Source organism: Mustela nivalis, assembly GCF_964662115.1.
Source record: "Mustela nivalis genome assembly, chromosome: 18".
NCBI classification, from domain to species: domain Eukaryota; kingdom Metazoa; phylum Chordata; class Mammalia; order Carnivora; family Mustelidae; genus Mustela; species Mustela nivalis.
Window position 1 is genome coordinate 31,295,712 of NC_139037.1, and position 26,012 is coordinate 31,321,723.

The window sequence follows — 26,012 nt, forward strand, 5'->3', positions numbered from 1 at the left end:
GCTCCATGTGACCCTTCATCTCAAGGTCATCTCCATCCCAAGTTGGATCCCATTAACAGTCACCTGTTGACCTGGGGGACACTCACTGATTGCACCATCACTCTTTGAGAGGTCAGACCCAGGACAGAGGCATGTGCAATCCATAGGCAGAAAACTATGAGGTTCTGGGCATGCTGAGTGTGGTCTAGAAGAAGAGACAATAGTTCCAGGTGGGCATATCCCCCTAGCCCCAGTCTCCTCACCATGGGGAGAGGCACGGTCAACAAAGGGCCAGCGCAAAGCTCACAGAACAGGCACGTACTCACACACCCACACAGGGCACAAGGCAGGGGCTTGTCTTCCTGGATCCAAGGTAGGTTCTTGGGTGAGGAGTCAGTGACAGCTTAGGATAGAGGCTGACACCTGGTTATAGTCCAGTAAGTCACTGGCATATTTCAATTCAGTTTCACTGTGGTATCTGTGTACCATCCAACTGTCCTCTGAGCCTGAGCCCTACTAGTTGATGACTAGGAATAAACTTTGAGTTGGAGTGAAAATAAAGCCAGTTTATCTCTTCAAAGAGTGCAGGGCATGACGGGATAAGAAGAGGCAGGCCCAGAGATGCAAAGGACCTGAAGTTCCCAGCGGCCATCGTATTCTGGATTCATAAGGTCAAACTTTATAGCCTTCTTACTGCCACTCTTGAGAATCCCTATCAAAGATATGCTGTTTCATCTCTACATTAAATGGAGTGGGGTGGGGGGAGGAAGGCTTCCATTTTTTTCTTATAATGACACCACAAAAGAGCATTATGGGACAAAGGAATTAAAAAGGAGAAAGTATTTTTATTTATTTTTATTATTTTTTTTAAGATTTTATTTATTTATTTAACAGAGAGATCACAGTAGGAGAGGGGAAGGGAAGAGATCACAGAGAGAGAGGAAGGGAAGCAGGCCCCCTGCTGAGCAGAGAGCCCGATGTGGGACTTGATCCCAGGACCCTGAGATCATGACCTGAGCCAAAGGCAGCGGCTTAACCCACTGAGCCACCCAGGCGCCCCGAGAAAGTATTTTTAAATGGCACATAGCGTTGTCTACGGAAATGTGAGTTAGAGAAGTGCAAGGTACTCAGATAGTCAGGAAAAGAGCACCAAGAAAGGCAGGTGAAGGTACTTTCCCCAGAGAGACATCTTGGGGCTGAGACCCTGAGTGAGGCTCGAACAGGTGGCCAGAGTGCACACTTAAGGACACACTTGCTCTCAGGGTTGTGTGAGTGCAGGGTGGGCCCCAGGTGAGCTCTGGGCTCCTTGTCTCACCCCTGATTCTGGCCCTGAGGCATCCCGGGAGTGAACAGAGGCTTTCCAAAAGCGTTTTTGTAGGCTTTGAAATCACAGTCAATTCTTGGACCAGTTAATGCAGATACAATCTTCCGACCACTCGCACACGCCAGAGCTCGCTGGCAGCTTTCCTTTCTCTGTGGGAAAAAAGAAGGCTGGGAATAGCTAGGGCTTTTCCACATTAGGAGCCACCCTCCCCAGATGTGCAGAAAGCACTCACATCTGGATGCTCCTCCTGCTTTCAACTCAGCTGGGAGGCTCACTGAGACTACATGCCAGGCTAAGCCAGTGTCTGAGATGGACGTAGGGAAGGGGCAGACCAGCTCCAGGGTGAGTCCCAGACCTGGTCCCCACCCAGCAGGCTCCATGGGAAGGAAAGCCAGAAGCAGGCATTCTCTCCTTCCACGGGGGATATTTGTCTTTGTTTCCATAGGTATTTATTTGTGTTTTCCTCTGACTGTTTTGCAAGTCATTGAGAGTTAAAGAAGACATATTGTATGTCTTAAAGAGAAGCAGTAAAAATAATTTAGCTTATTTCTTTCATGTCGGAGTGTATTAATTCTTGCTTACATAAGGAAATACCAAAAAAACCCCAAACAAACAAACTGTAAATAAGGAATCATTTGGAATCAGATTATGCATGAATAATGACATATATTCTCATCTAAGATGTGTGTGTGTTGGGGGGGTGAAGCTAGTTTTACTGCTTGTAGTGTTAAAAAAAAGGTTTTTCTTTTTCAAAGGAAATTACTCAGAATGTAATAAAAACATGTTTTCTGCTCTAAAAGGATTAATTTACCCTTTGTGTCATGAGAAAATAAATGCAATCAATACCTCCACTCTCCTCCTCTATGGAGAAAGATAATTTCCAAGTACGAATCTTAAAGAATGGTCATTTAGCTTTGATTTCCTAAGACTACTCAGATTCCATTTCTCTTATGATGTCTCTGTTACTCAGGCTCTTCCCAGGGCCTCAGGTGACTTCAGGGAGGGTCTCTGCTTCCCTTTCCAGTTCAGGCCCCGCTTTCTTTTCATTCATTTCCCTTTTTTCCTGTGACCCTCTTCTCCCTCATTAGCATCCAGACACGAAGAAGTTCAAGATGGTCTGCAACGTGGGGAAAGAGGTAGGTTAATCATGGAGCCTGCCCCACCTGGGACTCCAGTGTGTGTCTGATCTGGGGCTTGTTACCTAAACTTACCATCTCTGCCTCTCCTCATCTGTAAAAGAGAAATGAAAAACACTACCTATTTGATATGCAATTCTAAGAAATGAATGCGTGAAAAGTGCTCAGCACAGTGTCTAATGGACCTCGTTTTACTGAAGCCCTTATTTCTTGCCTCTTTTTCATGCCTAGATATAGACATTCTGTTTAGGAAAAAACAAAACAAACAAACAAACAAAAAACCCTTTTTTCTTATTTCTGTCCTTACCACAGGCAGAGTTCAATCACCAGTTGTCCCAAGGATATTTGAAAGGATCAATCTTATTAATTCTTTTATTTGTTTGTCCTTTATTGAGTCTCAGACTCAAGGGTTGGAAAGATCTTTAAGATCTATTTATCCATCCATCCACCCATCCATGCAACCATCCATCCCTCCATGCGTCCATCCATGCAACCACCCATCCACCCATCCATCCATCCGTCCATCCACCTATCCATCCATCCAACCATCCATCCCTCCATCCAACCATCCATCCCTCCATCCACCCGTCCATCCATGCCACCATCCATCCATCCATCCATCCATCCATCCATCCATCCATCTAACAAATATTTACTAAGCATCCACTACATGTCAATAATAGAGATGCCAACAAAACCCACAGACTTTGTGGTCTCATGGTGCTCAATCTCGTGAGCAGGTATTGAACAATAGCAGGCATTGAACAATACAATACAAGTAGGGCAATTAACTTGTCTCAGTTTGGCCAGGACTTATCTAATTGGGGTGCTGAGGTCCTGCATCCCGAGACTGTATCTTCTATCCTGGCAAACACGGATGGTTGGTCACCCTACTTTATGTGATGAAAGGATAAGGTACCATCAATGCTTCCAACTAGAGACCTGACCCTGTCTCAGGTGTCAGAGGTGGCTCACCAAGGGAAGCGCCATTCAGTGAAGACCAGACAGGTTAGCAGACACGCAAAGGATGTGGCGAGGAGGGGAAGGCAGGTCAAGTGTACAAGCAGGGACGCTGCTTGTACAAAGGCCTGAAGGCTGGAGGAACTGGAGGAAGCAGGGAAAACCAAGTGAGATGACATTGCAGGAGTGAGGAAGGAGAACTTTACAAACTCCGTGGAGGAAGGTGTGCTATATCAGAGGGGTGCTGGGAAGCTTTGGAGAGGTAGAAGCGAGGACATTGCAACAAAGGAGTTACTTATGAAGACAGTACTCTGGCTGGGCTGTGAGGCGAACTGATTGCAAGTGGGGTGCCCAGAGCAGGTAGAGAAGTCCTCTAAGGGAAAGTTGGTGGTGGCTTGGGCATGGAGCAAGGGCTCCTCTGGATTCGAGTGGACGGCACTGGCCGGGAGTGACTGGAGCAGTGAGAAGAGGCAAGGGAAGAGGCAGGGCTGACCCCCAGGTTCCTGGTGGAAGCACTGGGTGGCACCTGTTAGTGAGAAGGAAATGCTTATAGCAGTTGATCAAGTTCTCACAAGTATCCGTGCTTCGGACCCTGTGCTGCAGGTGGGGTGTGCTCTGACGACCTGCTCTTGCCCAGCAGACATTCACAGGTTATGGAGGAGCACGGATTTACAACACATTTCACAACACAATTAGGGGGCATATGAGACCAGAAACAAGCCCAGAATACTGAGCAGGGACAGGAGGAGGGGACCAGTCGTGTGGACGAAGTTAAGGAAGACTTCGTAGAATAAGAAACGTTTCTCTCTAGGCTTACAAGATAAGTAGAAGTTCAGCAGGTGCCGAGGGAGGACATTCCAGGCAGGCAGCAGAGTATATGGAAAGGTAGGAATCCCAAGACCAGTTCAGGGGATGCCCAGGAGCCCGGTTCTTTAGGAGCAGGGCTGGCAGAGCTACAAGCTGGAGGGTAGGCAGCTGTGGCCAGCTCCTGGGAATCCCATCTGCCTGCCACGCGAGGAAGTTCAGACTCTAGCTTGGAGTAAGGAACTACCAAGAGTTTTTTGTTTTTTGGTTTTTGGTTTTTTTGGTTTTGTTTTGTTTTGGGTTTGTTTGTTTGTTTGTTTGTTTGTTTTATAATCATTTTAGGGTCAAATAAAGGTTGCAGAAATAACACAGAGAATCCTTTGACTTCCTTACCAGTAAAACGAGGGCATCAGCTTTCACCTGCCTTACAAAGTGTAGCTTTTTAAGACTAGATTGAGTAATTACGATACTTATAATTACTATACCAGCAACCTTACTATACCAATACTTATATAGTACTTGCCGTGTACCAGGCATGGTTCTAAGGATTTCACATATGTCAACTCATTTAGTCCTCACATACTTCTGATATCCCATTTTACAGATAGGAAAACTGAGGCATTCCTAAGATGCATGCTTAGTGAAGTGTAGCCTACACTTGCATCCTCCCTGTTCTGGAGTCTAAATACACTTAAAAAAACATTGCACCACATATATCTCTACAATGGAGATAAGACAGGCGCGACTACCTCATTGCAAAGGTGATGGTAAATCAGAGTTTTTGAAAAGATTGAATGGCTTATCCAAATCAAAACTACAACTCCATCCTTTTCAGGGTATTTACCTGTCCTCCACCTGTTTGTCCTACCTGGGCTCTCAGTGACTGGGTGATCCCCCCCTCCTTGGGGAGGGTCATCTGCTTTAATCTGCTGGCCAATTTAAATGTCATTCTCTTCCTGAAACACCCTCCCAGACATCCCCAGAAATCGTGAGCTATCTGGGCATCCCTTAGCCCCATCATGTGGACATAAAATTAGTCATCATACCTAACCTGTCACCTGAGGCACTGCCCGTTTATTTCACTGAACATGGATTATAGAGCCACTGTTAAGCATTGGGTCCTGGGGATGTGTCGACAAAGACAGATAGACAAGACAAACCGTTTGTTGCTTCTCTCGTTAAAGCATTTCATTGAGGACAGACGTTTTCAACATGGGATTCCTAGAAGCTACAACTTACAGTACTTTCCTCGAAGGCCTTCATGACCCCAAAGAGCTCGTGAATGCAGTGGAGTCTGTCTGAGTACAAATCCCAGTTGTCCCACCTTGCAGAGACATGACTTTGGGCAACTGGTCAACCCTCCTGTGCTTCCATGTCCTCATGGGAATGATGACAATAGTGACATCACAGGAATGTTCTCAGGTTTCAGTGGGCAGGGAACATTGGAGATTGTGTGTGCCCATGTGGTAAGCACTACACACGCATTCACGTAATTCTTTTTTTTTTTTTTTTTTTTTTTTTATTTATTTAACAGACAGAGATCACAAGTAGGTGGAGAGGCAGGCAGAGAGAGAGAGAGGAGGAAGCAGGCCCCCCGCTGAGCAGAGAGCCTGATGCGGGGCTCGATCCCAGGACCCTGGGACCATGACCTGAGCAGAAGGCAGAGGCTTAACCCACTGAGCCATCCAGGCGCCCCCACGTAATTCTTAAACGAACTTTGTGAAAGTATAATTTACATGCACGAAATTGCATGCATTGAAGCAGCGTGGTTGGATGGGATTTGACCAGTTGCATTCGCGGAAGAGGGTCCTGTGACAACAAGACCGAAATCTTGCTTTATCTTTAGTGTGATTCTATTAACTTCATGGCCTTGTGGTGGGGACGCGTGGCCTTCAGAGCAGTGCCGGGCATGTCACCACTACTCAATAAATGTGAGCTATTTTTTATCACCACCATTGGCTGCAAGAAGTCACCCACTTGGGGAGAGTTACCTAGAAACTCCAAGCAAAAAGAGAAGCTCCCATCTGGAGAAGCAAAGCAGCTAAAGACGCCTTTGAGGAAGGACTAGCGTGGTCCAGCCAGGCAGGAGAAGGTCGGTGCCTCTCACGGTCCCATCTGCCCTCTGTTTGGAACCCCAAAGCTCTCTTAACTTGACCCTTTCCTGGCAGCAAGCTGTACCCTTGAAGGATGACCTGTTGGCAGCAGCGTCCTGTTCCTTGGGCAGTGAAGGGTCTCCACGTGAGGAAAGCGGACGCCTGGGATAGGGCCAGAGAAATCACTAGAGAAAGACAGACCCGGTCCTCCAGCTGCTTTGATGACGTTGCCAGACCTCTGCTCCCATCTGTAATCCCAAGTTTCATGTTTTAAAAAAGTCTTGCCAAAGAAGCCATAGCGTAGGCTCCCAGGAAAACAAACACTAGGATTATTTTTGTCAAGGCAGAAGCCCCACCGTGGTGAGCTGCTCTTACGCATATCTGCTCACCTTTCATAAATGTCAGACTTGAAATTAAAAAGACAGGATAATGAGGTCTCATTTCCACAGAAGCAAGCAGGGACCTACTCATTAACCCACAGACCACTAACAAACAAGCTGTTTAGATGCTTTGGCGGCCTTTGGCAGATGTGCACATAGCTCGGGCTCCAACGATCTGATTCTCTTACCCTCCTCTGCTATTTTAAAAATATTTTAAGTGGCCCCAAGATTCAACATCTGTTCATTCACTCCACACACATCTGCATAATGCCCACTGTGTGCACGGTCCTCGATCAGGGTGACGGGGGACCCTGTGAGGCCATGCTTTGTGAGGCACAGAGGCTCTGTGGTTCCCCAGAAGTTGGGATTTGAATTTTGACCTCATGATTCAGCATGCAGAGGCAAATGTCGCACACGGGGTTGACTTGTGCATCACAGAGAAGGGCGATAAGGCCGCTGTGTGTCCTAGGTGTTGGACTTAAGTAACAGAAGCCCAATGTCTAACAAGAGCTGGTCAAAGAGGAGGAGGAGGGGAGATTTAGAAGACAGAGGGAGAAGGAGGCAGGGGAGAAAGAGAAGAAGAACAGATGAGGGGGGGATGGTTATGAAGTTGGGGAAAAGGAGGAGGGGACAGGAGAAGGAACAGAGGAGATTTCCATGTCAGCGGCCTCTGGATATGGCGTGCAAGACTGTGTCACCGGGCTCTGGATATGGTGTGCAAGACTGACATACATGCCAATTACGAGGGAATTGACAGTGGCTAGAGAGGGATAGAAAAGTCTGAGACACTTTAAAGAAAGCAATTATTTCTCATGGTAGAGTTGAGAGGCCATGGTCAGGGGTGAGGAGAGCAGGTGATTATGTCTGGAGTCCTTGTGCGCGGACACACTGGAGGGGAAAGAGCTGGGTAGGAAACAGTGCTCTAGATGGGGGCAGCGGCCTGAGCAAAAGCCTGGGGGCTGGACTGCACAGGCATGGAGAGGAGTCCCAGCTGGGTCTGCAGCTGGGGTGCCGTGGGAGACAAGGTTGCAAAGATATGGATCTCCTGGACCACCGTGGAGACCTCACATGCTCTGTCCTGAAGGTGGTTGCAAGTTCTCAAAGAGAAGATTCCCGAGGTGAAACTCCAAAGCCAGAGAACGATTTCCAAATTATTTCCCATGGGATACTAAAAGTAAGGAAGAGCATGCTAGACAGGCAAGTCCGTTTCTTTACTATGGAAACAATGGTGGTCCCTTACCTCTACAATGCATTTTATTTTCTCTGAAGACAATACTTCATGACCTTTCGTGTTGAATTCTAGACCTGTGATGGGTTGAATGGTGCCCGCCCTCCCCCCCGCAAATGATAGGTCTATAACCTAATTCCAAGAATCCATAATGTGAACTTATAGGGTCTTTGCAGATATAATTAAATTAAGGGTCATACAATAGATCATCATGGATTACACAGGCACATACTAAACCCCGTAAGAAGTAGCTTCAGTTTTTTGTTTTTGTTTTTGTTTTGTTTGAAAGATTTTATTTATTTATTTGGGAATTTGAGGGGGGGGAGGGAGAAGAAAAGCAGATGGCTTTTAGGGAGGCTTGATAGGGAGCTCCATCCATCCCAGGACCCCAGGATCACCACCCCAGCCAAAGGCAGACGCTTCATCAGCTGAGCCACCCAGGTGCCCCAGAAGTGTCTCTGTAAGGGACACGGAGGAGAGACAAAGAGGAAGAAGAGAAGACATGTAAAGGGGGAGGGATGCAACCACAAGCCAAGGAACTCTAGAACCAGCAGACGCTGGAAGAGACAAGGAAGGAGTCTCCCCGAGAGCCTTCCAAGGCCGTGGGGACTTGCCCACACCTAGATGTCAGACCTCCCACCTCCGAAACAATGAGATAATACATTTCTGTTGTTATTAAAGCCACCAAGTTTGTGGTAGTTGGTTATGGAAGCTCTAACAAATGTTAAATTATAAGGCAAATGCTTTGAGAAGAGCAGAGAAAGGGCTCTAATTCCTCTGGGACCAAGGAGAAAAGAAAGTTGCTGCTTTCAAATAAGTTCTCTGTCAAGCATGGGCTACTTGAACCCAGCGATCTTTCGGTACTAGTGCGAGCCAAGTACTAGACAAGTATGCCAGGTAGCTGGGACCCAGCAGATAGAAGGAGGTTGACCAGAAAAAAAAAAAAAAAAAAAAAACCAAAAACCAAACCTTATTTCCTAGCCTTTGGCCTTACCAAAGTGGGTTCTGTGAATTAGCAGTTAGCAGGATGCATTCATTCTGCATTAAGTGAATTGTCCATCGTGAGCCTTTCGAGGGACCATTAGAACACCTGTTGAGGAACAGAGCTAAGTTGATCAGACCTACTCCAGCAACAGATACCACCACCTTGACAGATCCTCCCTCCGGGGAGATTCAGGAAGGTGTTTCGAGGGCTTTTACAGTCAGGGCTGGTTGGCTCAGTGGGTTAAAGCCTCTGCCTTTGGCTTAGGTCATGATCCGGGGGTCCTGGGATGGAGCCCCGCATCGGGCTCTCTGCCCAGCAGGGAGCCTGCTTCCTCCTCTTCCTCTGCCTGCCTCTCTGCCTACTTGTAATTTCTGTCTGTCAAATAAATAAAATCTTAAAAAAAAAAAAGTTTTATGTATTTATTTGAGAGAATGAGAGCAACTGGTGGTGAGGAACATAGGGAGAGTGAGAAGCAGACTCCCCAGGCAGAAAGCCTGACATGGGGCTCGATCCCAGGACCCTGGGAGCACAACCTGAACCAAAGGCAGATGCTTAACTGACAGAACCACCTAGGCATCCCTCAAAGTAGTAGTATTTTAGTTGAGTTACAGGAGCAGGGTTTTCCTGGAGCTAGAAGCTAAGTTCTTTTCATCTGGATCCAGCAATGTTTAGCACAGGCAGGGGGACGCCTGTTGGCTTACGTTCTCCCAACAAATATTTATTGAGTGCAATCCACCCCATTATAGGTGCTGTTCTCAGCCCCTGTGTGTCTGGGGGTGTGTGCACAAGCAAGTGTGTGTCTCTCCCTGTGGATGTGTCTACACGTGTGCATAGGTCCCTCCCTTCATAGAGTTTGAGTTCAAATGGGGGAAGACAGACAAGAGAACAGTCCATCAATACACACATGCATGCAGAAAACTGGGTTTTAGAAAGTGCTCAGTTCTGAGAAAACTAAAGCAGGAATAGAAGATAAGGATTGGAGTGGGGAGAGAGGAAGGCACAGCGATATTCATATGTATGGTGGGAAACTGACCTCTGGCCTCATGGGCTTGGGAGAGGCTGGGTAACTCAAAACTAGAAAGACCCCATCATGCCCAGAACACGTAGACGTTTCCTGTTTGCCAGTGTTTATGAAGAGCTTCCAAGAAGGGAATGGAAACATGCAGTATTTCCTACATGTATTTGGCTTCCAAGCCTTCTTCCCATAGAACCTCTCCAAGGAGCGTGTTGTCCTTGGGAATGTGTTTAAGGAAGACCCCTGTAGGCAAAGGACGTCCACCACCTCTAGGGCAATTGGCTTCAAGAAACCGAAAGCAGGGAAGGGAGGCATTGACGTGATGACCCAAGGCTTGCGCTGGTGAGCAACACAGGTGTTCAGAAGCCACACGGCTGTCAGAGAGGGAGAGACAGGAGGGGACAGGAGGGACCTACCAGGAGCTTCTTCAAAGCCACTCTGCCACACTATGGGACCATCTTACCCTGGGGATGAGGGCACTTTTCTTGTTTTTTTTTTTTTTTTTCTGTTCTTTCTTTCTGTTCCTGTCCCAGACTTGGGTTTAATGATTGTTGAATGAATGAAGAGAGCTAATGGATTAGAGAAGGAAATTTACATGTCCCTGAGCCTTCACCAGGGGAGGGCACGGTTCAGGGTAACTTTTCTCCCCAGAGGCTTGTCTGGCTATATGCAAGCTAGGTGGGCGGGAGGGGGGGCTGGTGGTGACGGTGGTGGCAAGGAGGTGGTGGGTACAAAGAGAAGAGGAAAACAGTCCAGTTCTGTGCATGGCTGAAAATGTCCGTGTGGAGAAGTTCAGGGCCTAGGTCCATCCATCACCTGCAGTGAGGCCTCTAGGCCTGTCAGAGCCCCTGTGGACAAGTCGTTTCCAGCACACCTTAGATGTTTGCTTGCCTCAAACCAGGTAATGAAACTACTCTTCCTCAGGCCTCTGGGGGACTGTGTTCCGGCTTCCAGGCTAGCCAACCTGGTGACTGTCTCTCCATATCCCAGTTCTCCTGGCGCCCAGGCTCCTGCTAGGAAGGGCTCCTTCCACAGGCTCCTTGAATCACCCTCCTCAGAAACATTTTGTTCAGAGATTTTTCTTTCTTTTTTTTTTTTAAGCTTGCCATAAAAACATGGAATTATTTTTTTTTATTTGAAATTCATTTTCAGTCTTCTTTTATAGATCTGTCATTTATACAATGGCTGGAAAACTTTCTAAAATCAGATATAATTTATGAACCCCTTCTTTTCGGCATAATGTCATTTTGTACATTAAAATGATAATGACTGGGGGGGTATCAGGTGTGTCTCTTCCGCGGGGGGGGGGGGGGGCGGTGAGGGTAGCGAGGGGGAGACAGTGGGTGGAAGGCTGTCCTGGATCTTCTGAAATAAGTCCCCGTGTGCCTGGGCTCAGCCCCCACCAGAGGCTTTCAAGAAAGGAAGGCAAGAGAAAAAATGTTTTTTTCCCCATCTGTGAAGCGAGAAGAATAGGGAAAAACAACTTATGCCCCTTACCAGAGAAGAAGATCTTGAAAAATAGTTAATAATACCATTAATACATAAAGATTTCAAACTATAGTCTCAAAAAAAAAAAAAAAAAAATCCCCGGAAATGGTCGAGGACAACAACACAGTTTAGTGGTTCTCAGTCCTAGCCACGTACTAAAGAGACTTGGTGGTGGGCTTTCTAAACAATAGAGATTTTCAGGCCCTTGTCCTCATTCCTATTTAATTGATGTGGCATGAGGTCCAGACATAGTATTTTTTTTATTTTTTAAAGATTTTTATTTATTTATTTGACAGACAGAGATCAGTAGTCAGAGAGGCAGGCAGAGAGAAAGAGGGAGAAGCAGGCTCCCCGCGGAGCAGAGAGCCCAATGCCGGGCTCGATTCCAGGACCCTGAGATCATGACCCGAGCCGAAGGCAGAGGCTTTAATCCACTGGGACACCCAGGTGCCCCCAGACAGGGTATTTTTTTTTTTTAAGTGTTCCAGAAGAATCTAATAGGCAGTCCTGGCTACACCCAGGGGAATAGTGGTCCCCAGAAGGTAGGGTTCTAATTTCAGTCAATATAGTTGGCTTGAGTTTGGGTCAATGACAAAAGCTAATGCTTACTTACCCCGTACACTAGGCCAGGTGCTGTTCCAAGCTCTTTCCCCATATCGACTCTTCTTCGTCTATGCGGTAGGTCCTGTTGTTATCCTGTTTGTCAGATGAAGCAGCCGAGGCTCAGAGAGATAAAATAGCTCACCAAGAATTGACTGAAATGGGATTTGATCCCAGGCGGTCTGACATGGGGGCCCAGGCTCTGCCTGCTTTGCCTACTGACTTCTAAAGGATCTAAATATCTGTTTCCAAGTCATCTAAATATGAACTAACCTAGAAAATGAGGAAAACTGAGGTAGGTGATTTTCATAGTTCCATGGGTCTCCCTTCCAAAGATGGTAGAAATGAGACCAAGAGAAATTAGGTATCTTCCTGCCATCACCCAGCTACGAAGTCCGGCAGAGCCAGTTCTCCAACCCAGGTCTCCTAAAGCACAGGGCACATTTCTTCCTGACTTCAGTAGAACAAGCTCAAAGAAGAGTTCGCCTCTACAACATCCCATGGGAAATTAAACCACTTCATGAGAAGAACTCAAGTCCCAGGCTTAAAATTATGACACGAATCTTAAACCCATGTGCTTCCCTTGATCTTCTAAGAGACAGGCTAAAAGTGATATTCAATAAAATCAAATTTTAATCCAGCACCTCTTGTTTACGGAACTCTGATTTATGGACTGAGAGGGATAGAAGTGAAGAAAAAAGTAAGGATGGTCTTGTCTTTACTGGAAAGCATCACTCTAGAATGTTAAACCCGAGGGAGATGAGCGCTCTCCCTACAGCCTTTACCATAATCACGGGCATCCTCTAGCCCCTCTACCTCTACCTTCCCTTCCCAACTTCTCTCCCATGGAAGGAAGAGAAGTTGCTTTGTAAACCAATCGAAGGATGACATCTGTTGGAAAGCATGGTCACCGTATTAAAAAAAAAAAAACATTGACTCTTGTCCAGCAGCCTTGGCTTCCGCTCCTTGCAGTGGACAGGGGGCAGTCACCCCCTCTGTCCCTCACATGCATTTTGGGGGGCTGTGCTCATTTTGCAAGTCCCCATGCCAAGTAGTGGTCCAAGAGTCAATGAGATGTGCTGATCCTGATACAGAGTTCAGGGCTATGATATCAGTAGGAGATCCTTTAAGACATCAATAGTTGGAAAGCGTGGACTCTAGCCCCAAATTCCAGAAGCTCTATGTTAAAGAGCATCCTTCCAGCCACCTGCTCTACCCTCACCCTCGTGTGAGTCACCAAGATGACTAATATTACACTGTGTTAAATGGCATTATCCTAAGTGTACCCTGTGATGGCATTAACAGAGTGAACATTGAAATAGAAATTCCACTAGAGATTTCGTTCCGGGAGAAGTCAAAACGTATTCAAATCAATGGGTGCTAATGTCCGAGCAAACTCAGACATTTGGTCTTCGATATTTAGGTACACAAAAAGCGGGAATAAGTCATTTCTTTCCCTAAGAAAGGAGACTCCCAAGGGGAAGGAGAGGAAGGAGAAGAAGAATAAAGAAAAAAAGTGGTTCTTGGCCAATGAGCACCTCTTTAGAAATAGAATTTTTATGAGCTAAATGCAAAATGAATAAAAGTGAATAAAAAACATGTGGATTAAATTCCCCTGAAAACACTTGGCTTAAAATTTTAAGAAGAAAACAGACCCAGGGCCAAATGCATTGTGGTTTTGGCCAAGCCCAGAGGGAAGGACTTGGACCTGCATGCAGCACACGACTGAGTCCCTGTGTCCCTGCTCAGCCACCACACTGCCCACCTGCTCTTTGCCCATTGCTCTTCTAGGAAATCTGTACCCAGCTTAGGTGGTGTGGTTGGTCCTGGGAGCCATGGGATCTCACAGAGGCTCCTGCACCTTTTGCTGCCAACCAATCAGAACTCATGAGTTTTCATAATATGGTCAGGGTGCAGAAAGGGATGGATCTGGCCAGGACAGACTCTTCGTTCTCCAGTGTAGATAAAAATTGAAAGTAATAGCTTGGTCACTTTCCAGAGCTTACCAAAGATGGGTTCTGAGCCAGAAAAACATCAAACTTGGGCTCAGCTATAGATTTGCTACCTGGAGACAGGTAGGATGAGGCTGGGGCTCTAGACCACTGGTCTGTCGGTCTGATGGATTTTGAAGAGCCTACTATCATGCACACAAGCTCATGGATGTCTTGACATTTTATAACCGTCCTTTGCCAAGTACCATCACAGTAGCTACTATGAAGAAGGGCTTGCTCCTGACCCACATCAGCTACCTCAAAGCGGTTATCACTGACTTCCCCCAACAGACACACACAGGTCGTGTGTCTGATTTCTGATGGGAGAAGAGTCAAGGGAGCGGAAGCCAATTTGTCACATTATAATGACCCAGTCCTAGTATCTTTAACCACTTCATTAGAGTATTATTTAAAATGTAAATTTTAAATGTGTGCAACAGCCCTCAGTAACTCCAAATGGTTCATTTACAGAAAATAATCACAGGGGGATGGCACCCCATCTCTCTTAGAGAGCACTTCTAATTCATCTCTTCTCCGGTTTGTGTATTTGGACAATGGGCTATCATTCCAGTACTAATTTGAGAAAAGCATAATTAGACATGTAAATGTGTTGCAGGAAAAAAAAATAGAAATAATGTCATTATTTCGCCATCCCTCTCTCAAAGCAGTGTAGATAATCGAAACATTGCTCTTTCTCCTGTGTTAGCTCTCTTCCTTTTTCATGTCAATAGCATTGGTTCTTGTCACTTTGTCGTAATTAATCTCTTAATGATCTGTCTCTTTCACTTGACTCTGAAAGCAGAGGACCTATCTGATGCATCCCGTGCCCCTGGTTTAGGTTAGGCAACTTTGCAACCCTTTGCTCAAGGATGACAAATGTGTGGCATGCATTCCATTGCTCCACCTTCCCCTACCATGAAAGACATTACTAATCAATCACTGGTCATGGAATTCTTCAAGGCTAACCTGAGGATAGCCACTTGCAACTGATCAGAGAGGACATGAAAAATGAAACCATTTCCACACCTCTGTTCTAAGGGCTAAATATGCAATCTTCCTCATGTGGGAAGGGCTCAGCCAACACAAGAACATGAGAGAATATGAGGTAACGATAGACACTCCCTAACCACCATCTCCCCTCTGCAGAAGGCTGGTCCAGAAGAGATACTTAGGGAAGTGACCCAGGTTAGGTGACCACACCTGGGATTTTTTTCCATCTGAAGCTAAGGGTGGAAATCCAAGTTTTCTTCTGGAATGAAGCCCTGAGTTGTGAGATTAAAGGGGTCAAAGACTATAGGGAAACTATTCTGATGAAATTAAATCATTATGAGGAGGGACTTGAAAGTATCCCAGCCTATGTGATTTCTGGCATCCAGTCTTCTCTGAGGGTACAATGGGCTTCTCATCTTTACCTTGCTGTGGGTACATGTGCCAACAAGGTCCCCTTTTTGGTGAAACTAGTTTGAGCTCAAACTAATTTGCATTGTAATTAAAGCCATAGAAAATTGATAAAAATGATTTTACTCGGTGTCTCTGGCATTTATGTCGCTCTAAATTTGTACTTGTCTGACTAACAAAAACGTGATATGGCAAAGCTCTGGGCTGCCTCCATAGCACAATGTCTGATGGAGGGTTAGAAGAAAATATGGTTTGATGACTTTGGGGTTCCTGGGGCAGTTGCTCTCCACCCCAATATTTAATAATGGTTCAACCAAGAGGGATTCATTCTTTCTCTAGATTCTTAATTAAATCAGAGATTCATCTTTCTCAGATCTAAAGCAAAAACTCATTTTTAGGAAGAAGTATCTTGTGGGGTTCTAGCCTTGGCCTTGCATGGATGTGCATGTGGCTTTAGGGGTGTCCCTTTCCTTCTCTGTGTTTCAGTCAAAGAAGGGAGTCGAGACAGTGGCTTTTAAAGGCACTCAGAACACTGAAGTTTCTTGACTGGCTTTGCATAAAGCTGGACACAGCTGAGGTTCCTGGTTGACCTCTTCCCTCTGGTATGGCATTTCTCCAGGCTGAGGGAGCTGGTCCTTCTCTATTAGCAGGAGGAGTTTGCAAACCACAGAATGCTTCCCTGCTCAACCTTCCACGAGCCTCAGCCTCCCCACAGAAACCTGCAGCTCTTTTGTCTCATGAAGAGGAAATTCATTTCTCTGTTCTGAGTTCTATGGTTCCCACACTGTCTTCACTCACCTCTATCTACCATTAGGCCTAAACCCCTTCTAGAATAGCCCAGCTAGAGCATCAGCTCTCATCTCTTAGGGATGCTCACGTGACTTTTCCCTTCATACAACCTTCACTAAATCACAGGGTGAATAAAGTCAGGGCAAAGCCCAGGGCCTAGTTAACAAAGTTCTTCCAGGTTCAAGAAGGAAAAAGCCAGGCTTCCACCAAAACTCAGGAGCTGAGAGAACAGGGGGGTCTTTTCTAGACCCTGTGTACTGTGGATTGGACTTTTGCTTCAATACAAATGAGCAGACTGAAGGTCAGGCCAAGGGAGGAACTACACCCTGTGGGGGTTGTGCACCTGCGTGTTTCCTTTAAAAGAATGCCTTCCCCAGAAAAAGCTTTCTTGTGTGGGTGGACACTCTTCTCAGAGCCACAAATCAGCCTCTGTCTGCTCTAATGGATGTCTCGTCTGAGACTTCTCAAGTGATTGGCACTTGGTACCCGATGGGTAATCAGGTGGAAAATCTTTTTAATTTGGTAGAGTTAGGGATGTCAGATATGCTCTCATGATGTGATGAACCAAAATGCTCATCATTACAGATGTGTATGGAGGAAAGGGAAAGAGAAGAAAGAGAAGGGACACCACCCCTCATTCCTTGCACAAAATTCTTCCAAAAGACCTAGTAACCAATTCATGGTTTTGGAAGCCCAGAGGAGTGGACTTTAGATCCGAGGCCTCCTGACTCTTTATCCAGGGCTTTTTAGTCTTGACCCCATACTTCCTTTATTGCAGACGGCCCTCAGCTGTCTTTTCTGTACTCCAAGTACTCAGACACTTCATGGTCATCATCTGGACCTCTCCAAGCCTTCTTTAGAGTACACACGTGTGCTACTTAGAGGCACATCAAAATGACTAATTCCATGAACAGGTCATGTTTGCTTTCCAAAAGGATTCTTCACTTTACTTTGCCGAGGACTTCTTTGAAGAACACATTCTTCTGTGTTTAAACAGAACTTTGTTTCCAGAAAGTGGGATTGAAGGTCAATCTTATGAGCAGAGGCTGTACCCTGAAAAGCCATGTGCGAGACAAAGTGACAAGGACGTGAAGACTGAGTAAGCAGGAGGCACGGAGCAGAGCAAGGATACACGTGTGGAGGAGTGAGCAGGGATAGTGGGGGAGGGGCCAGAAAAAGCACAGACACAGTGGGCAGCACAGCTGAAGATCTGAGGAGAGATCCATCAAATCCTTCTACTGAGATGCAGAGAGCCACCTTGGACCTGGTTCCTGCTTCCCACAGCCTCCCCTGGTTGCCATCTCCCCTGACGACAATAGTCCCCATTCCCAAGTCAGTCAAGGGAGACACTGTTCCTTTATCCCCAAGTGCCTAGTTGCATTATTTGTTTGTTTCAGGAATGCAACCATTGTGTAAAATTCAGCCCATCCAAACCTCCAGCAGCTCATGGCAAGGGACAAGTCCTCAAGTTTGGCTGACGATCAGAGAAAGCCACAAGTGGATCAGCGGGGACACTCTCTTTGGGGCTGACCCAGTGTGACTCCTCCCTGCAGCAGAAGGCTGGGTAAAGAATGAAAATGGATGGAGACACATCCCACTAGGACATGAGGAAGAACAGCTAAGTGACAGGAAACCGTGGGCTCACAGACTGAGATCAGCTGCTTTGACAAATAAGTAAAGGCTTTCTTGGTTATTCCTGCTGTTGGATTTGACTCTTTGTTCTGTCCTAATTCCAGTGAACTATTCTCTCACAATACTAAGGGCTGGGTTCTTACAAAGTCTTGGAGTGCTGCACCAGGGGAAAAACATTTCACGCAGACACTTTGACGATAGTGCAATATTTTTGTAAATAGATCAGACAAGCTGAAACCGCTTTCTATTCTCCAAAAGTGGAGTTCACAGGAGTACCAAGCAGGTGACCTAACAAAGAAAAAAAGAAGCCCATCTATCTTTTTCTCTTCCACTCACACGGAACTCTATCCCGAGATAACAGGATAATTAATCTCCTTTCGATAACTAATAGAAGTTAGTGGGAACAACTCTGATCAGAGAATGTAGAAAATCGCATTTAACACCATGTGCTGCCCAAAGCTGCTTCTTTGGCCTTGAGCAAGTCCTCAGCCCTTCAGGACTTTGGTTTCTCCACCTGTGAAGTGAGATGTGGGATTTGGCCAGTCCTTTTCTGACTGTGTTTCCTGCAGCTCTAGGACAGTGTGAGGGGAAAAAAAACAGCCAAGGGCTCTCCCTTTGCATCAAACAGGACAGCCCTGGGCTTACCTGTCTTCCATATTGAGCTTCTGCCTATGCTTTCCATTAAAGGGTTTCATTGCTTAAAATAGGTTAAAAAGTAAAATAAAGTTGAAAACCACTGAACTTAGTGACTTCCACAGCGATTTCTATGGAAAAAAAAATCATTATCATAAAGGGAAAAATAATGTTTCTGAGATTTGTGCGCACACACTACACAAATAAACATGTTATCAGTGAAGAACATCAGTGTTAATTCTGAAGTCAGATCAGTCAGTCATTGACTAGCCTTCAACACCAGGCTGGCTGGGGCATATTTACACCTTATTCACCCTCATCCCCAACTATTTGGCCAATGTGTAGTTGCTTAACATAATCACCTGTATAATAATAAACTCTATAATTACAGTTCTGTTTAATATCCATTAATCAGCATTTTATATTTGAGAAAAAAAACCCTGAAATTCTGTTTTAAAATGAGTAACATGAGAACCTGGAATATGCTGAACTTTACATGTTCTTAGCCTACAGATGGCCTTTGGAGAAACACCGGTTGCGTTAAGTTTGGATCCTGGCATGAAGTTTGTGTATAAGTATTTGATGGAGTGATTTCTCCCATTAGCAATGGTCAAGAAAGTGGGGGGAGCAGGATAAGAAAGGGGAAAACCAAATACTAGGGTAGAACTTCAGATAAAGTCCCAAATTTAGTCTGATCTTACAAAGGGATGCCTGGGAGTGTGTTCTCATAAGAGTCAGAGGGTCTAGGCTGCCACACACTTGTCCCAGTCTGCTAAGGGCTGGCCCACAAGGGATGCAAATAGCCAGGTACCTCCAGCTCTCTGCATTGTGGTGAAAAACAGCTCCACAACCTGAGGGTGGTTCTTATGAGAGTGAATCTGGGTGAAGAAGGGCAGGTGGAAGGAGGAAGACAGCTGATGTGCATTGTGAACTACAGGCTATCAAGTAGGTCAGGCTTACAGGGTCACAGTTTAATGACACGTTTGGCCCAAGATGTTCCATTGCTGGAAAATCATTGCCAACAAATGAAAAAAAAAAAAAAATCTGAAAGCCCAAGAAAACATTTATGGCAAATTTGGATGAATGACTAAGAAAGGAATACCCAAAATGAAAATGTTACTGAACTCATGCGTTAGTTAGTAACTCTTTGTAAAGTCAAAGGTCCGTTCAATATGGCAGTGTAATTCCAAAAGAATATTCTCTATTCTGTTGGCATTAAATTTCTTGTTGACCTCTTGGAGGGCAGCTTCATAGGATAACTGCCCATTTCACTGCCATTTTCCACCTCAAGTGCTCAGCTGTTACACCAGCCAGCCCACTCCATCAATCTCAATCCTTTCCCTTCAAGGCAATTTTATATTTCTACATTTCTGATGATTATGCATAACCTTCTTGTCTCTGATACTGAATCATAAACACCCTGAGGGTAAAGACCACGTTAATTATCAATGTATTCCAGTGCCTACAGTAAAGATTTTCATTAACTCTGAGCCCGTAGTAAAGGTTTGCAAGTTGACTTAAACTATCTGTAGTCAAAGCTTTACTTTGATAGTTCCGTGCAAGCAAAAGTGTTCCTAGGCCTCCATTCTATTGGATTCTTTAGGTTAATCAACCAAGGATTCCCTTAGGTGATTAATCCTAACTCCCTAGGTAATTAATCAACCAAGTATTTATTGAGCATCTAGTCTGTACCCATCTTGACATTAGGAAGATTACAAAGTGGTATAAAACACAGTTGAAGCACTCTGGGATTTTAAACTGTTTGGGAGAAGTCTTTTACCCATATGAATCAAGAAAAAAGAAAAATACAACAATATAACCAAGGGCTGCATTATCAAATGCTATAAAAATTCAAATGGTAGTAAATATATCAAAAGTTAATTGTAAAGTACAGACCATAAAAGACAAAGAAGCTGGAACAGGTTTTATCACCATGATCAGTTGGTAGTGGTTGCCTAGAGAATCAACTCAAGAACTCTTAGCCCAATTCTGAGCTGTGTCAGTGTCCAAATTGATAAATAATGCCTGCCAGGGCAAGAAATGATGAGTGGCCACATAGTGCAGCAAATTTTCCATCCCTGCCAACAGTGTTACTTACTTCATGGTCAAGAATAACTTAATAGAAGAGAACTTTGGAAACCAGCTACCAAAGGTAAATCCAATGCCAATTTTGTTTTAAAAATTACATTTCCTAGGAACAAGCTGGCTCGTCTCAGAATACAACATTCACTTAACTCATGGAGACCAGTCCCAGTGCCTGCTTGTTTCCCTTTCCAAACAAATTTGCCAAATCAGATCATATCCTTGAGGGGAAGACAGATATATATAGATCGATCGATATATATCTTGAACAGAGAACTTGCAGAAAAACAAGAAAAAAGAGGGAAGCTGGTCTGAGTTCAAGGTCAGTAGAGAAACACAGGCAGAATAATACTCCATCATTCACTAGTGATACCTCCGTGCTATTTGTGTATCACTTGGTAAAGAATGTGGTAGGAAATTAATCATGTTATTTCCAGGCTTGATTTTCTCCAACTTGAGTGGACCCTTAGAAGATCAGATAAGAAGAGTATAGCCTAGGAAAAAGAACATTAAATTTGCTGACTCAGAAGAACTGAGGTCTAGTCCCAGATATAACACTTCCTTGTGGAAAACCTTGAACACCAGCTCTATCTCAGTTTTCTCATCTGAAAAATGAAAACCAGTATTTTTGGCTTCATTTTCAAAAATGAAAAATGAAACCAGTATTTTTGGCTTCTACAGAGAATAATTATTGTTTGAGGCTAACATCTTCTGTCCCCCCCTTTTTGGTAAATGTACCCTGAGTATATTTTGAGTTGCCATCTTATTTTTAGACATATAAGTTGAGGGAAACTGACCCCCCATTTTAGAACCTAAGACCAATAAATAGGTTAAATCCATCTTTCTAGTGACTGATTAAAACCTGGGTACAAAAAAAGGGTGTGTTGGTAATGTATAACAACTGAGTAATTAAGGAGTTGATTTGTAGCTATTGTCAATTTCTGTGGTGTAAATTCCCACCATGGCTGACTTTGAGCTACCAGCATGATGGCCCTGAATTTGGAGCTGGGAAGAGATTTATACCATGTGTGCTGGCCCCAGCACAACAATGGCACAATCCAATAGAAGTAAAGCTCAGGCTGGGGTAAGCAAGCTCCTAAGTGGGTCTTCTCCACTTGTCATGGTTCCATGAGGGCCTAAAGTTTGGGGCTAGGAGAACTATTTACTACAAAGAGAGGAACTTAGAGATCTGGAGCCTCACCAGAAGCTCACCAGAGGAAGTATAATGAATCTGGGTCACGTCACCTGACTCATTGATCATTTCATGTTTAAAGCCATTTCTATCTACAAATTCACATTTTTGTCTAAGCTATGTTGAGTCATATTTTATGTTAATCACAGCCAAATGAAAACCAAACATATCCTACATTTATTATAGAATTGTTATAAGAAGAAAGACTTGTTCCAAAAAAAATTAATAGAAATCTTTGGAGAAACTGAATGAACAAGTGAGAATTTCAACATAGAGACAGAAAATATTTTAAAAATACCAAACAGAAATTACAGAGATTAAGGGGCATCTGAGTGGCTCAGTGGGTTAAACCTCTGCCTTCGGCTCAGGTGATGATCCCAGGGTCCTGGGATCGAGCCCCACATCGGGCTCTCTGCTCAGCAGAGAACCTGTTTCCTCCTCTCCCTCTCTCTCTCTCTCTCTCTGCCTGCTTCTCTGCCTACTTGTGATCTCTGTCTGTCAAATAAATAAATAAATAAATAAATAAATAAAATCTTTTTAATAAGTAAATAAAATCTTAAAAAAATAAAGAAATACAGAGATTAAGAATACAATAGCAAAACTGAAAATCTCAATAGCAGAATTTAACAACAAACTACATCAAGAAGAAAAAAGGATCAGCTTTCAAATATTTCACTCCCCCAAAATTGACTTTTTTATGATATTTTATTTTTTCAAAAGTTCATTTATTTAAGTACTCTCTACACCCAACATGGGGCTTGAACTCAGTCCCCTAAGATCAAGAGTCACAAGTTCCACCCACTGAGTCAGCTGGGTACCCCTATGATATTTTAACACAAGTAAATTGTTAGGCTAAAGATATTATTGAAAAAAATTATGGCAAAATTTCCATCCCTTAATTCATTCCATGTTCATTCTAAGAGTTAACAAATCATTGTATTTAACTTTTTCTAAACGTAAGACAAGATGTATTATTTTTTCCATTTTTTAAGATAAAGGCCTAGCAAACTCAAAGACAAGGCAGTGGAGCAAAAGGGAAAAAAATCAGAGGAGCAAAAGGGAATAAAAAAAAAAGGAATGAAAATAAGTAAAGACCAGATGGCTTCTACCAAACATTTAAAGAGGAACTAATACCAATCCATCTCAAACTCTTCCAAAAAAAGAGGAGGAGGAAAGACTTCTAGATGAATTTTATGAGGCTTGCATTACCCTGGCAGCAGAACCAGACAAGGACACTACACAAAAAAGAAAATTATAGGCCAATACTCTTGATGAATATAGACGTAAAAATCCTCAACAAAATATTAGCCAACCAAATTCAATAATACATTAAAACGTATTGTTTAAAAAAAAGTGGGATTCATTCCAGAGGTACAAGGATAGTTCAATATCTACAGATCAATCAATATGATACATCATATTAACAAAATGAAAACTAAAAATCATATCATCATCTTGGGTACAGGAAAAGCACTTGACAAAATTCAACATTCTTTAATGCTAAAACATAAAAAACTTGGTGTTGAGGGAATGAAACTCAACATAATAAAGGCTATATATGACTAGTCCACAATTAACATAATAGTCAGAGAAGAACAAGAAAATATAAGGCATTCAAATCAGAAAAGAAGAAGCAAAATAGTTTCTATTTGCAGGTGACATAATATTATATATAGAAAACCTTGAAGACCTCACCAAAAAAACCTGTTAGAACTAATAAAGAATCTCAGTAAAGTCACAGGATACAAAATCAATACACAAAAATCAGTAGCATTTCTATCTACCATCAATGAACTATCAGAAATAGAAATTAATAAAATAATTCCATTTATAATTGTATCAGAAATAGTTAAAGTACTTAGGAATATATTTTACCATGGAGATGAAAGATCTATACACTGAAAATTATAAGGCATTACTGAAAGAAATTGAAGAAGACACAAATAAATGAAAAGATGTTCCATGTTCATGCATTGGACAAACTTATGTTGTTAAAATGTCTCAAAGTGATCTATAGATTCAATGCAATACTTGCCAAGATGCAAATCACATTTTTTTCACACAAATAGAAAAAAAAAAACTTAAAACCTGTATGAAACCACGAAAGATCCTGAATAGCCAAACCAATCTTGAGGAAAAGCTCAAGACTACATAGTTTCTGATTTCAAAATATATTAAAAGCTATAGTAATAAAAATTGTATGGTATTGGCTTACAGAAATAAACATAGAAAAGTGGAACAGAATAGAAAATCCAGAAATAAACTAACACATATGTTGTCAATTAATTTACAACAAAAAAGCAAAGAATATACAATGGGAAATAATAGTTTCTTCAATCAAGCAAAGAAATGAAACTGGACATCTATCTTACAACACACACAAAAATCAATTCTGAATGTATTAGACAGAAAAGTAAGACTTGAAACCTGAAACTCTCAGAAGAAAAACATAGGGGACAGTTCTTTGACATTGATCTTGGTGATGATTTTTTTTTTTAATTTGACACCAAAAGCAAATGCAAAACAAAAGCAAAAATCAACAAATAGAACTACATCAAACTAAAAACTTCTGTACAGCAGAGTAAACCATTAACCAAATGAGTAGACAACCTCTGGAATGGTAGAAAATATATGTAAACCACATATCTGATGAGGGATTAGTATCTCAACCAAACAAGGAACTTCTACAAATCAATAACAAAACAATCAAGAAATAGGCAAAGGGACTGCATAGACATTTCTCCAAACAAGACATAGAAATGGCCACAGATATCATGGAAAGGGATTCAAGATCACTAATCCTCGGGAAAATGTAAATCAAAACCACAATAAGTCATCACCTTATACCTGTTAAAATGTCTATTATCAAAAAGATAAGAGATAACAAATGTTGGCAAGGATGCAGAGAAGAGAGAACCCTTAGTACATTGTTGGGGTTGTAAACTGTTACAGCCTTTATGGAAAACACTACAGAAGTTCCTCAAGAAACTAAAAATAAAACTATATGACTCAGGAATCCCAATTCTGGGTGTATAGCCAAAGGAAACAAAATCACTTTCTTGAAGAAATATCTATACTCTCATGTTTATTGTAGTATTGTTTGCACAGCCAAGGTAGAGATACAACTTAAGTGTCCATAAATAAATGAATGTATCAAGGGACTGTGAGATATATGTATTTCATATAAAATGAAATGTTATTCAGCATTTAAAAAAAAAAAAAAAAGGAAATCCTGCCATTTATGACAACATGGATGAATCTGGAAGGCATTATGCTAAGTGAAATAAACCAGACAGACAAAGACAAATGCAGCATGGTATCACTTATAAATGGAATCTAAAAAAGAAAAAAAAAAAAAGAAGAAGAAGAAGAAGCACTTATAGAAATAGTAGAAAAGTAGTTGCAAGGAGCTGGGGTGGGGGAGAATAGGGAGAGGTTGGTAAAAGGGTACAATCTTTCATTTATAAAATAAGTAAGATCTGAAGATCTAAGGTATAATATGGTGACTCCAGTTGATCCTGCTGTAGTGGATAATTGAAATTTATTAAGAGTAGAGCTTAAATATTCTCACCAATACATGAAAGGTAGGTGCATATGTGAGCTGATGGATGTGTTAGCTCAATCAAATCATCACATGGTATATTTTACACTTGAAATATTTTACATTTTGTCAAGAGTACCTTGAAACTTGAAAAAAAGTGAAAAAATATAAAGAAATGGTAAAATGAGCACCTGGATGTTGAGAATTTAAGAAACTTATCTTGAAGAATAGTAGGGAGTTAGATGAACATGAGAAAATCCTATTCCCTTTCCAAGGCTACTTTTGGGTGACATTGTAGCATTCTTCACTGACTCCTGTACACATGTTACTCTGTACAATCACATATCACTAGTCCAAAAACACTTTAGCTTTTCTATCAGTTGAAGTTAGGGTCTCTTGCAAACAACACAATCTTCATCAATACATGAAGGCTTAGACATTTGGGTCTCCAAGTCCCATTTTTCCACAAGAGATTCCTATCTTCCATAGAGATTATCTATCAGTTTGGTGGCCATATCAATTATCTACCATCACAACAATGTTGTGTAATTAAAATCCATGAAATTTCTGTAGCATAATCAGTATGCCTTTACTGAGCAACAAGTCAGTGGGGTTGAATTGATCTGGACTGGGCTCAGCTGATCTTGGGTAGACTCGCTCACATGTCTGGTAGTGACTACCTGTGACCCATCTAAGAAAGGTCTCAGCTGAGATGAGTGAACTGACTGCTCTATCCCAAGTGTCTGTCATCACCCATCATGA

The 26,012-nt window shown here is 43.1% G+C and overlaps 1 long non-coding RNA gene across 1 annotated transcript in view; it reads right to left on the reverse strand.

Moving 5' to 3' along the window:
• Positions 1-892: 892 nt before the first annotated feature.
• The window catches only part of LOC309853238, a 50,194-nt gene continuing 25,074 nt past the window's right edge, over positions 893-26,012 (reverse strand). Inside the window, exons 2-4 of the long non-coding RNA XR_014305590.1 lie at positions 12,006-12,088; positions 2,150-2,420; positions 893-1,452 (exon numbers count right to left, since the gene is read on the reverse strand). This is a non-coding gene — a long non-coding RNA (uncharacterized lncRNA). The remainder of the gene's footprint in view (positions 1,453-2,149; positions 2,421-12,005; positions 12,089-26,012) is intronic.